Below are 10,017 nucleotides of genomic sequence, written 5' to 3' on the forward strand. Positions count from 1 at the left end.
ATAAACAAACAAACAAATAAATAAAAGCATCCTGAACACAGATGTGGGAGAGCTTTTCAAACGCTCACGATGAACGGCCTGTAGCCCAGGTGTTGCTGGGCATCCCAAACTGTTTTCCGCTTGTGTGGCCTCATTTACCTCCCCTAGCTGTCCTAAGGCAAGCTCTGATGGATTTGTTTTCTCCCATTCACTAACCTGCTACAATACACTCCTGCCAAGTGATAAGGAAGGTCTCTAGCAGGTTCATCAACGGGCTTATCAACTCAATGACTTGAGGCCTTCTTAGACTGGAGAAGGTGTTATTTTAGGGAAGAGCTGGTTATCTACCATCTCTTCGGAGGCCAAGGCCTAAGGGAAAGAAATCATACAACCTTTGACATGGTGGGTTGTTTTTTTTTTTTTTTTAAGATTTTATTTATTTGAGAGAGAGAGAATGAGAGACAGAGAGCATGAGAGAGAGGAGGGTCAGAGGGAGAAGCAGACTCCCTGCTGAGCAGGGAGCCCGATGTGGGACTCGATCCCGGGACTCCAGGATCATGATCTGAGCCGAAGACACTCGCTTAACCAACTGAGCCACCCAGGCGCCCCGACATGGTGGTTTTAAGTGAGAAATCTTCCCAAGAAGTGTAGATCCTGATCTCTCTCGGCCTCTATAATTGAAATGGGAGAAAGCACCAACAGACCCAAAATGGCGGGGGACCCCGGTGACCCACCCCCCCACCCTCGATGAGTGGGGGCTTGCTCCCACCCTGCTCGCAGTCCTGTAGCATCCACCCTGGCAAAGGTTAAGACCCAGACCAGAAGAAGCCTCTGAGAGCTCCCAGGGAAACACACCATGGGGATTAACTGATAACAAGGGAGAGATGAATGCAGACTCAGGAAAGTAGCAGTCAGGCCCTTAGCCAACCCATTCATTACTATTCTTTTTATTCTTCTATTTCTGGGGTTATTTTGTTTGTTTTAACTGGAATGTGCTGACCCCGTTAAAACAATATTTGAGTATTCTTCACACTAGATATTTAAAAAGAATCCTCAGGTCTGACATTAGCCAGGTGGGTTGGTTGGTCTGTTTATAATTTACACATTCCCATAAATAAGAGGATATACGAAACTTACCTTATTTATTCCAGAAAAATCTGCATACACATATTCATCCATTGCTTTTGTATAAATGTGTATGTACGTGGGGGTACAAGTTAACTAATAATAATAAGTGCATTTTTGTAGCATTTGTTACAAACCTATAATACATATCCATTGAAGAAGTTAACTACTGTGGCAGACCAGTTGGTTAGTAAACAGACCTTCATGTGGTTCCTTAAACTCTAATAGACAGACTGACCAGCCCCTCCCCAAAAAGCTCTTCTATAGCTACACTTCAAACAAGGGAGAATACACTAGCATTCAGGAGTCCATGAACTTAAATGGGGGGGGGGAACTCCCATCTTTGTTTTTAGTAACCTCTAACCGTAATGTAGCAATTCCTTCAATTATGTATGTCAGCAACAAACCACAGCAGTAAAACAGTCCCTGGGTCTGCCACCGAAAGAAACCACTGGTGTTTTTTTTTTAATTTCTAAATTTTTCATTGTTATGTTAATCCCCATACATTACATCATTAGTTTTAGATGAAGTGTTCCATGATTCATTGTTTGTGCATAACACCCAGTGCTCCATGCAGAATGTGCCCTCCTCAATACCCACCACCAGGCCAACCCATCCTCCCACCCCCCTCCCCTCTAGAACCCTCAGTTCGTTTTCAGAGTCCATCGTCTCTCATGGTTCATCTCCTCCTCCGATTTCCCCCCCTTCATTCTTCCCCTCCTGCTACCTTCTTCTTTTTTTTTTCTTAACATATATTACATTATTTGTTTCAGAGGTACAGATCTGAAACAATCTTGCAAAATTTACAGCGCTTACCAGAGCACATATCCTCCCCAGTGTCTATCACCCAGTCACCCCATCCCTCCCACCCCACCCCCACTCCAGCAACCCTCAGTTTGTTTCCTGAGATTAAGAATTCCTCATATCAGTGAGGTCAGATGATACATGTCTTTCTCTGTTTGACTTATTTCGCTCAGCATAATACCCTCCAGTTCCATCCACGTCGTTGCAAATGAAACCACTGGCATTTTAATAGGACATTGCAGTTTCTGCAGCGATTCTGAGTAGCACTGATGCGCATCATGGCCTCAAAAGGACAGCTATTAGACCAGCCACCTCGTCACCTCACCTGTAAGGAAAGAGCCACGTATATTGCTATCATCAAATTTGATTACCTTTCAGTATTTTAATAATCACATTCCACTCTCACATTGGCTTGCTTTAAATTCATACGTGGCATTTAAAAACCTGATTCCAGGGAGCAGTGTACAGATTTCACCACACTGGGAATGGGATCCGTGGCACAAAAAAGGTTATGGTGGAATTCTAGCAGCCTACATCCTGCTTCTGTGGTAGCATTGCGTGGCTCTGGGGTGTTGGCATGTCTACATTTGTGCCCCAGGTCACTCCTGAGGGTCCCTGCTCCATCCAGGGCTCCTGCTCTGAATCTTAAGATTCTTGTTCTGGGAGAAGCACAGGCAGGCAACATAAAAGAAGCCTAACTCAGACGGTATGAGAGAAGCTCTGGAAAGTGCAGAGTGTGTCAGTGTAGGGAAAGGAAATCAACCTATGGGTTCCATGACTGAAGGGCTCGTGTTGAGGTGTTCCCCACTGAACCCCCAACCCCCAGAATGGTGGACGGGAGAGGGTGGCCGTTGATCGTAGGTATTTTCTGAGCGCATTCACCCATCCATTCGTTGAGCCTATGTCAGCCCACTTGAGACTGGCGTCAGAAGTGAGGCAGAGGCAGTCTTGTTGGGGACCCTGCCCTTTAATCTGTGGGGTCCCCACTAACTCCATGTAGTGGGTGTCAGGACTGAATTGAATTGAGTCGCAGGAAACCCAGCCAGGTGGTGTAGGAGACTTGGTGTCAGACCGTACACCGATGGAGGAATTCAAAACAAAAGGTCTCAGTTCATGTCATGAGAAAATATTGAGATACAGAAGCGTCAAAAGTGTCAGGGGGAGGGGCGCCTGGGTGGCTCAGTTGGTTAAGCGACTGCCTTTGGCTCAGGTCATGATCCTGGAGTCCCGGGATCGAGTCCCACATCGGGCTCCCTGCTCGGCAGGGAGTCTGCTTCTCCCTCTGACCCTCCTCCCTCTCAGGCTCTCTGTCTCTCATTCTCTCTGTCTCAAATAAATAAATAAAATCTTTAAAAAAAAAAAAAAAGTGTCAGGGGGAAAAAAAAGTTTCAGAAATCATGGGGCAGATTTCATGGCCTCAAAGGATTGCCCTGAGACCCCAGATCACACTTAGAACCACTCTTAAAGGGAGGCCTTCGTTTTCAGATTTGGTGAATTGGTCAGTTAAGTTTGGTTTGACTTCAAGCCCTTATCCAACAAGAGACTGGCAACATTTCTGCTAAAGCTTCCTGAGAGCAAGCCAGTGTCTAGAACCCTGGGCGGATACCATTGGTGATTGGAGATGAGACAGAGCTAAATAGCCAGTGTCCCCCTATTGGGCAGTTTTTCATGCAATATGAACTACAGATGCATCATGTTCTGAGCATACATTGAAATAACCATAGATTCAGGCGCCTGGGTGGCTCAGTTGGTTAAGCGACTGCCTTCGGCTCAGGTCATGATCCTGGAGTCCCGGGATCGAGTCCCGCATCGGGCTCCCTGCTCGGCAGGGAGCCTGCTTCTCCCTCTGACCCTCCCCCCTCTCATGTACTCTCTCTCATTCTCGCTCTCTCAAATAAATAAATAAATCTTTAAAAAAATAAAATAAAATAAAATAAAATAACCGTAGATTCAAGAGACTATCCAAAGAACCATTCTTAATGATTACTGCTGGGCCTTCCTACAGACCACAGTAAGATGTTGGTTCTAGGACAGAAGGTGGATGTCACAAACCAAAAAGAATGGAGAAAATACTTGAAGAAGTCAGACCACGTCATTGAGCCTTTGGCATGAGACAAAACAGAATGAAATTCTTCCTGTGATCTCAGCCTTACCATTGCAGGAAGTCATCCCAAGTCATCTAATGCACATTCCTCTCTGCTGTGTAAGCTCTGGGGTAGGCACTCTTCCCGGGTCCAAAGTACGGTCTCCTGACCTAGCATTGTTTTCTAGAGTCCCAGGCTATGGGTGTGTCATTTCAGCTATAATTTTTCATGGACCAGCACTGACTGGCCACAACTGGTGTATTCAATATAAGCTAAGTGCATATGAGCCAGTTGAACATAGAAATAAATCCTCTCTGGGCAATTAACAGACTCCCAAGCATTTAGGCTAGTTTTATATGTTTTGTTTTGTTTTGTTTTTTAACTGATCCCAGGACTATCTGCATTAGAATTACCTGAGATGCTTATTAAAAATGCAGCTCCCCATCTCCATTTAGACCTAATAAATTGGATTCTCTGGAATCCTGGGAATCTGTATTTTGACAAGTTCACTAAATTTTTCTCCTGCATACTAAAGTTTAAAAATTAACCCCAAATCCACTTTTGTATAACCATTGTGCCTAATGCAGTGTATAACAGGTAGACGGGGCTAAAGAAAGACTCGTTGGAAGAATGAGTACACATTTGTAGCCTTCGAGGCCCCGCCTGTATGTTAGGCATCACCACCGTACCTTCTCACTTCCTGATACCTCTTCAGACCCAAAGAATTAAATGCTTTTTCACACATTTTCACCCTGCCTTATCAGCTCTGCACTCTCTAGACTCCAAAGGCTCTCAAGTGTAATCCTTACGCCATCTTGGCAACCACAGACCCTTAGGCAGGCTCAATGGACAATGAAGAAGTGTATGGGGTCAGTGAAATTCAGATCTCCCACCCCAGAATCTTGTCTAATAGTCCAGGATGAGTTGAGTGCCTTCCCAGGCAAGGCTCACACTAAGCTCCGTATGTTGAGGAGGACAGTCGGGCTGAGGGAGGGGAGCTGGTGAAAGGATCCCAGAAGCCGCTGGAAGGATCCTGGAGGGACGGGCTGGGCTGGTGGGGGTACCTGCAAGCCACTTGGGCTGGCCCTGGAGCAATGGCTTTTCACCCATGTGCCCTGCGTGCATATGTACATGCATGCTTTGAGTTCATTTTCATAAAATCCCACTGAGTGGTGGGCTTCCCTTCTCTTCAGCACCCTAGGTTTGTATTTTTGTCTCCTGAAATGCTTTGCAAATCAAATCTTGCAGAAACTTTGTCAAACCATATTTCATCGCAGGATTAGTAGGAGACTACGGGCAGGTTTGTTCTGTTATGGCAGGGCAGAGCCCAGAGGAGAGGGACTGAGTTTGAGGTTGGAGTGTTTATGTAACAAATCAGCTAACTTTAAATATTTCTCATGGTGGCTTAGTGCCGCAAACTCTTGCCCGGCACACCACCCTGAATGTCCAATGTTTACTCAGCCCTGTGTGGGTACCTCTATTTATGTGAAAGGACCCTGCTCGTTTAAAGCCAGTTAATATTTTCAATCACACATCATGTTGCTGATGTATCTTACAGTAAGGATTGCAAGGACAATTTTTCAAAACAATCAGACCCCTTAAATTCCTGTGCACACTGATGAACAGATATATTTAATGCATGTTCATTTGGCAAAGTCATGCAATTAAGGAATTTTTCTTCTCCAGATAATTCCATGAGCCCTGATAATTTTCCTCCAAGTCAGCCTCTTGATTACCTCCCCACTCGACAGAGACAGTGTGTACCAGACAAATAGCTGAACAGACACCCTGAAGGGACTGGAAAGGCTCTCCTGGGTCCAGAACAAGCCAACTATATGAGAAGTGATGCTTTCCAACTTCATCATAGAGTTGAGAGCCAGAAAATATTTCAGGGGCTAGAGGAAAAAGTGCTGAATAACTCCCCCATTCCTCCCAAGGCATTCTATACTTTGGCTTCATTACCAAGTTTGACATGTGAATTCCCAGAGTATCAGACAAGCCCCCACACCCAAAGTGTGAGTACAGAAATGCATTCCAGAGGCAAACGTAAATCACTTTAAATTATTCATGCTGCCACGCTCACCATTAGAACGGATAATTGACCAACTGTAAATATGTAGAAACAGAAGCGACCGACACAGAAACATCGGCCCCAAACCACAGCTGAACAGAAAACATTCGGAGGTGCCGAATAATTAGGGCGAAGGGAAGCCAAGGAAAGTGGGAGGCCCTGGTTCTGAAGTGACAAGCAAGCTGGGACTGAAAATTGGAACCAGCCACAGAGACAGGAGGTGACTGAAGAGGAGGGATGGTGTTTGGCGGGAGAAGGAGGGAGCGGGGACGAGCTAGGCTGGCAGGGAAAGACAGAGCTGGGGTGGGTGCTGGTTTCTGACAGATCTGAGCTCAGCGAGGCCAAAGTGACAGATGGAGCCGTGGCCAACATGAAAAAGAAAGTATGCAATGCAGAAGATGTTTGAGGGCCTCCTGGAACCACGAGACCACGCACATGGACATACCATCTCACCTACAGCCTTCCACCCCAAGACACCCCGCTCCTATGCCCAGTGAGCGAGGGGGGCAAATGCTCCTGCAGCCAGCGGCAAGCTGGGAGCAAGAATATGCTAACGTAAGTAGTTTGGGATTCCTCCGTTTTAAAAAAATGTAGAGGGTTCAAAGCAGCTGGTTAGAACACACAGGTTTGAGGAGGAAAAGACTGTGATGGCGTCCCCCCAAAACAGCCCCATTCACCACTACGGTGGGTTCCCGTTTAAATACACGAAAGTCATCGACAATAAGAAACTCCATCCAACTCCATCCAAACCTAATGAGGTTGGCATGCAACCTGAGAATTCGAGCCCAAAATTAGCTGGCGACGTTGAGAGTTGCTAAGGAAAAATCAAGCATGAAGAGTTCAGTTCTTAGCAGATTTTGGAAGTGGGAGCAGAAATGTGAGCAGATGTCCCTCATCCATGCAGGCACCTAATGGCGGCTGGTAGCTCTCGGACCGAGCCAGTCAACAGCCTGGGGACTAAAGTAGAGCAGCCCCTGCTCCCCACCCCCCTGCCAGGGAGGGGAAGGAACCGTCTACAAGAAGGCTCAAGGCAACCCAAACTGCAGGAACAGGGAATCTGTCAGTAAAGGCAGAGGTCTATTTATTTAACTGCCAGAGAGATTGTCTCCAACATGTGGAAGAAGAGAGTAACTTGAACCCGGAGCTCGTGCCCTGTCTTACAAGGCCAACAAGCTCTCCCGACCAGGACTTTAATATCAGTGTGACCCAAGTGGGCAAATGTCCTGGGAGGCAAACCCTTCTTCCTACCAGGTGAACCAGGCCCCCACAGAGAGGATGCAAAGAAGCATTGTTTGTACAAACTTACCAATTCCACACCAACTCCATGTAGAAATTGCAGGCCCTGACCATACACTGATTCTGGACCTAAGTTAGGCGATCAAAACAGGGAAATTAACGTTATCATTGGTAATATTTCCACCTAGATAATTTTAGGATAATGTTATTTAAAAATCTGTGGTCTTGGGGCCCCTGGGGGGCTCAGCTGATTAAGCATCTGCCTTCTGCTCAGGTCGTGTGGTCCCTGGGTCCTGGGATCAGGCATAAGGCAGGATAAGGCAGCTTAGCAGGGAGTCTGCCTCTCCCTCTGCCCCTTCCCCTACTCACGCGTGTGCTCTCTCTCAAATAAAATCTTTAAAAATAAATAAATACAAATTAAAATAAATAAAATTCTGTGGTCTTATGGAATCACCTCTGAATAACCATATCTGAGAGGTAAATATCATCTTTCATGGAGTATTTGATTCAACCTAAGAAACATTTTTCAGCGGAAGCTAGGTGGCTTACTCAGTTGAGTGTCCAACTCGTGATTTCAGCTCAGGTCATGATCTCAGGGTCTTAGGATTGAGCTCCACGTCAGGCTTCATGCTCAGCGGGGAGTCTGCTTGTCTCTCTCTCCCTCTGCCCCTTCCCCCACTCAAGTGTTCGCTCTCTCTCTCTCTCCCTCTCACATAAATCTTTAAAAAAAAGCGACCCAAGCTAATGTCACCTCCATTGCAGGATAAGCTAAACTAGCTTTTGCTTCCAGGGCTTAAATGGTTTTGTCAAGGGATTTTCAAGTCTGGTTTCCACACTGTATTTTGTTTTAACACTGTTTAGTAGCCAACAGTAGTAATTACTCAATTGAATGAATGAGGTAACCAATTCATTATCAACATGATGTTACAATCACCCAAGATGGCAGCAGGAAGCTGGACAAGAACTTCTGAGTCAGGGGCCATTGGAAAAAGTATAGGCTTGCCCTGGTGGAAAATGGCATGAAGGATGGATACACTCACCTCACATGGGCCGAAGCATGTCCAGGGGTCAACGGTAATGCAAAGTAAATAATTTATAAAGCTAGAGGAATTAGACATTTTCCTTAAAGATGTTCTCCATCTGCTTAAATACTGTATCCTGGTTGAGACTGCAAGCCTGACAGGCAGAATCAGGTAACGTGCTAGAGTCTGAGTGGTGGGAAAGGGGTCTGGAGGGAGGAGGGGGGACCCAGAAAGCCCTGGAAATTGCTCGCCTGCTCAGGAACCCCACCAGAGGTTGCCATGAGTGCAAATACACTCCAGGGCCTCAGTGGACAAGAAACCCCCAACATGTAGCTAACCCCTGAGGAAAAAACCCCATCTGCCTCCAAAGAGGCCTCACCTTTTAGACGCGATGCCCACAGTGAAGGACCTGTGTGAGGGACGGGCCTGGGCTCTGAGGAAAACTGATGACACAAAGCCTTCCCCTGAGGCAGCCACTCTAGAACAATCTCTTCCTCCTCCTCTCAAGGTACCCTTGGAAAAGGACTGGAGAGAAAATACAGTCATTGGTGTGCTTTATGGATGGGGATGGGGTCACTTTATTACCTGTTTGCTAAGGGTGTTTCGGTTTTAAGATGACCTTGTGAGAGCCATTCAGGGCAGACAGTAAGGCATCAAAATAACCAGGAGGGCATTTCCAAAGTCAGAGCTGCGTCCCCCTGCCCGCACCGGCCTGCCTCCCCAAAGACCCGTCCCCCCACCCACACAGAGTCGTCACACGCAGAAAAAGTGCTCAAACCTGAACAAGAGCAAAGCTTTGACGGGATATTTCAGAGGAAACAGAAATTCGAGGAGCCGTCAGCCCTCCTGGTTTCTCCAAGACTGCTCTTAGGCGCTTTCAGGGTGGGACCCAGGGCGTTCGTGACATCCCTGCCTTCTCAGACTCCAGGTCACCTGCCGCTCTGAACCTGTCTCTGATTCACTGGCAGCCTGCTGGTGGCCAAAGAGTAACGTCCCGCAGAACTCAGTGCCCCTGGTCCCCACCACCATCCATCCCAGTCACTGCCTTAGAGGAGCCCTTTCCTTCAGGCCCCCGGTCTCCCAAGCTTACAGCCCCCCTGCCTGGGGCCCCGGGGTCTTTGTATAGAACTGCTGATGGCAAACAGGGCCAATTCTCCCCACCGTCTCAAATGTCACCTCAAGAATGGAGAGATCCAGGGTTTCCTGGGTGGCTCAGTCGTTTAGCGTCTGCCTTCGGCTCAGGTCATGATCCCAGGGTCCTGGGATCGAGCCCCGCATCGGGCTCCTGCTCAGTGGGGAGTCTGCTTCTCCCTCTCCTACTCCCCCTGCTTGTGTTCCCTCTCTCACTGTGTCTCTGTCAAATAAATAAGTAAAATCTTTAAAAAAAAAAAAAAAGAATGGAGAGATTCAGATTCTTAGGATGAAACCACAGATTCACTCTAATACAGCTGAACTTTTAATACAGTTTTCACAACAATCCAACTGTTTTTATCTCTGCCTTATCAAATTAAAAATACATGGTCAAGGGGGTGCTTGGCTGGCTCAGTTGGTAGACCATGGGATTCTTGATCTCAGGGTCGTGAGTTCAAGCCCCAAGTGGGGTGTGGAGCTTACTTAAAAAATAATAATAGTTAAAAGTTTTTTTAAAAATACATCATGAAGAATATCATCGTCATTCTAAAGCACAGATGGGATT

At 46.7% G+C, this 10,017-nt stretch overlaps 1 long non-coding RNA gene across 2 annotated transcripts; it reads right to left on the reverse strand.

Annotated features, from left to right (window-relative positions):
• Positions 1-1,989: 1,989 nt before the first annotated feature.
• Positions 1,990-9,634, reverse strand: LOC135365628 (uncharacterized). Of its 2 annotated transcripts, XR_010413809.1 has the most exons (5): positions 9,498-9,633; positions 9,100-9,290; positions 8,701-8,846; positions 7,370-7,428; positions 1,990-2,233 (listed from the first exon to the last, which is right to left on the reverse strand). It is a non-coding gene; the product is annotated as an uncharacterized LOC135365628 (long non-coding RNA). The 2 variants fall into 2 exon arrangements; XR_010413808.1 differs by having other exon boundaries at positions 9,100-9,634.
• Positions 9,635-10,017: the final 383 nt, after the last annotated feature.

This window comes from Mirounga angustirostris, unplaced genomic scaffold (assembly GCF_029215605.1).
Source record: "Mirounga angustirostris isolate CCGP_5_RB_7025 unplaced genomic scaffold, mMirAng1.0.hap1 SCAF_8, whole genome shotgun sequence".
Classification (NCBI taxonomy): Eukaryota; Metazoa; Chordata; class Mammalia; order Carnivora; family Phocidae; genus Mirounga; species Mirounga angustirostris.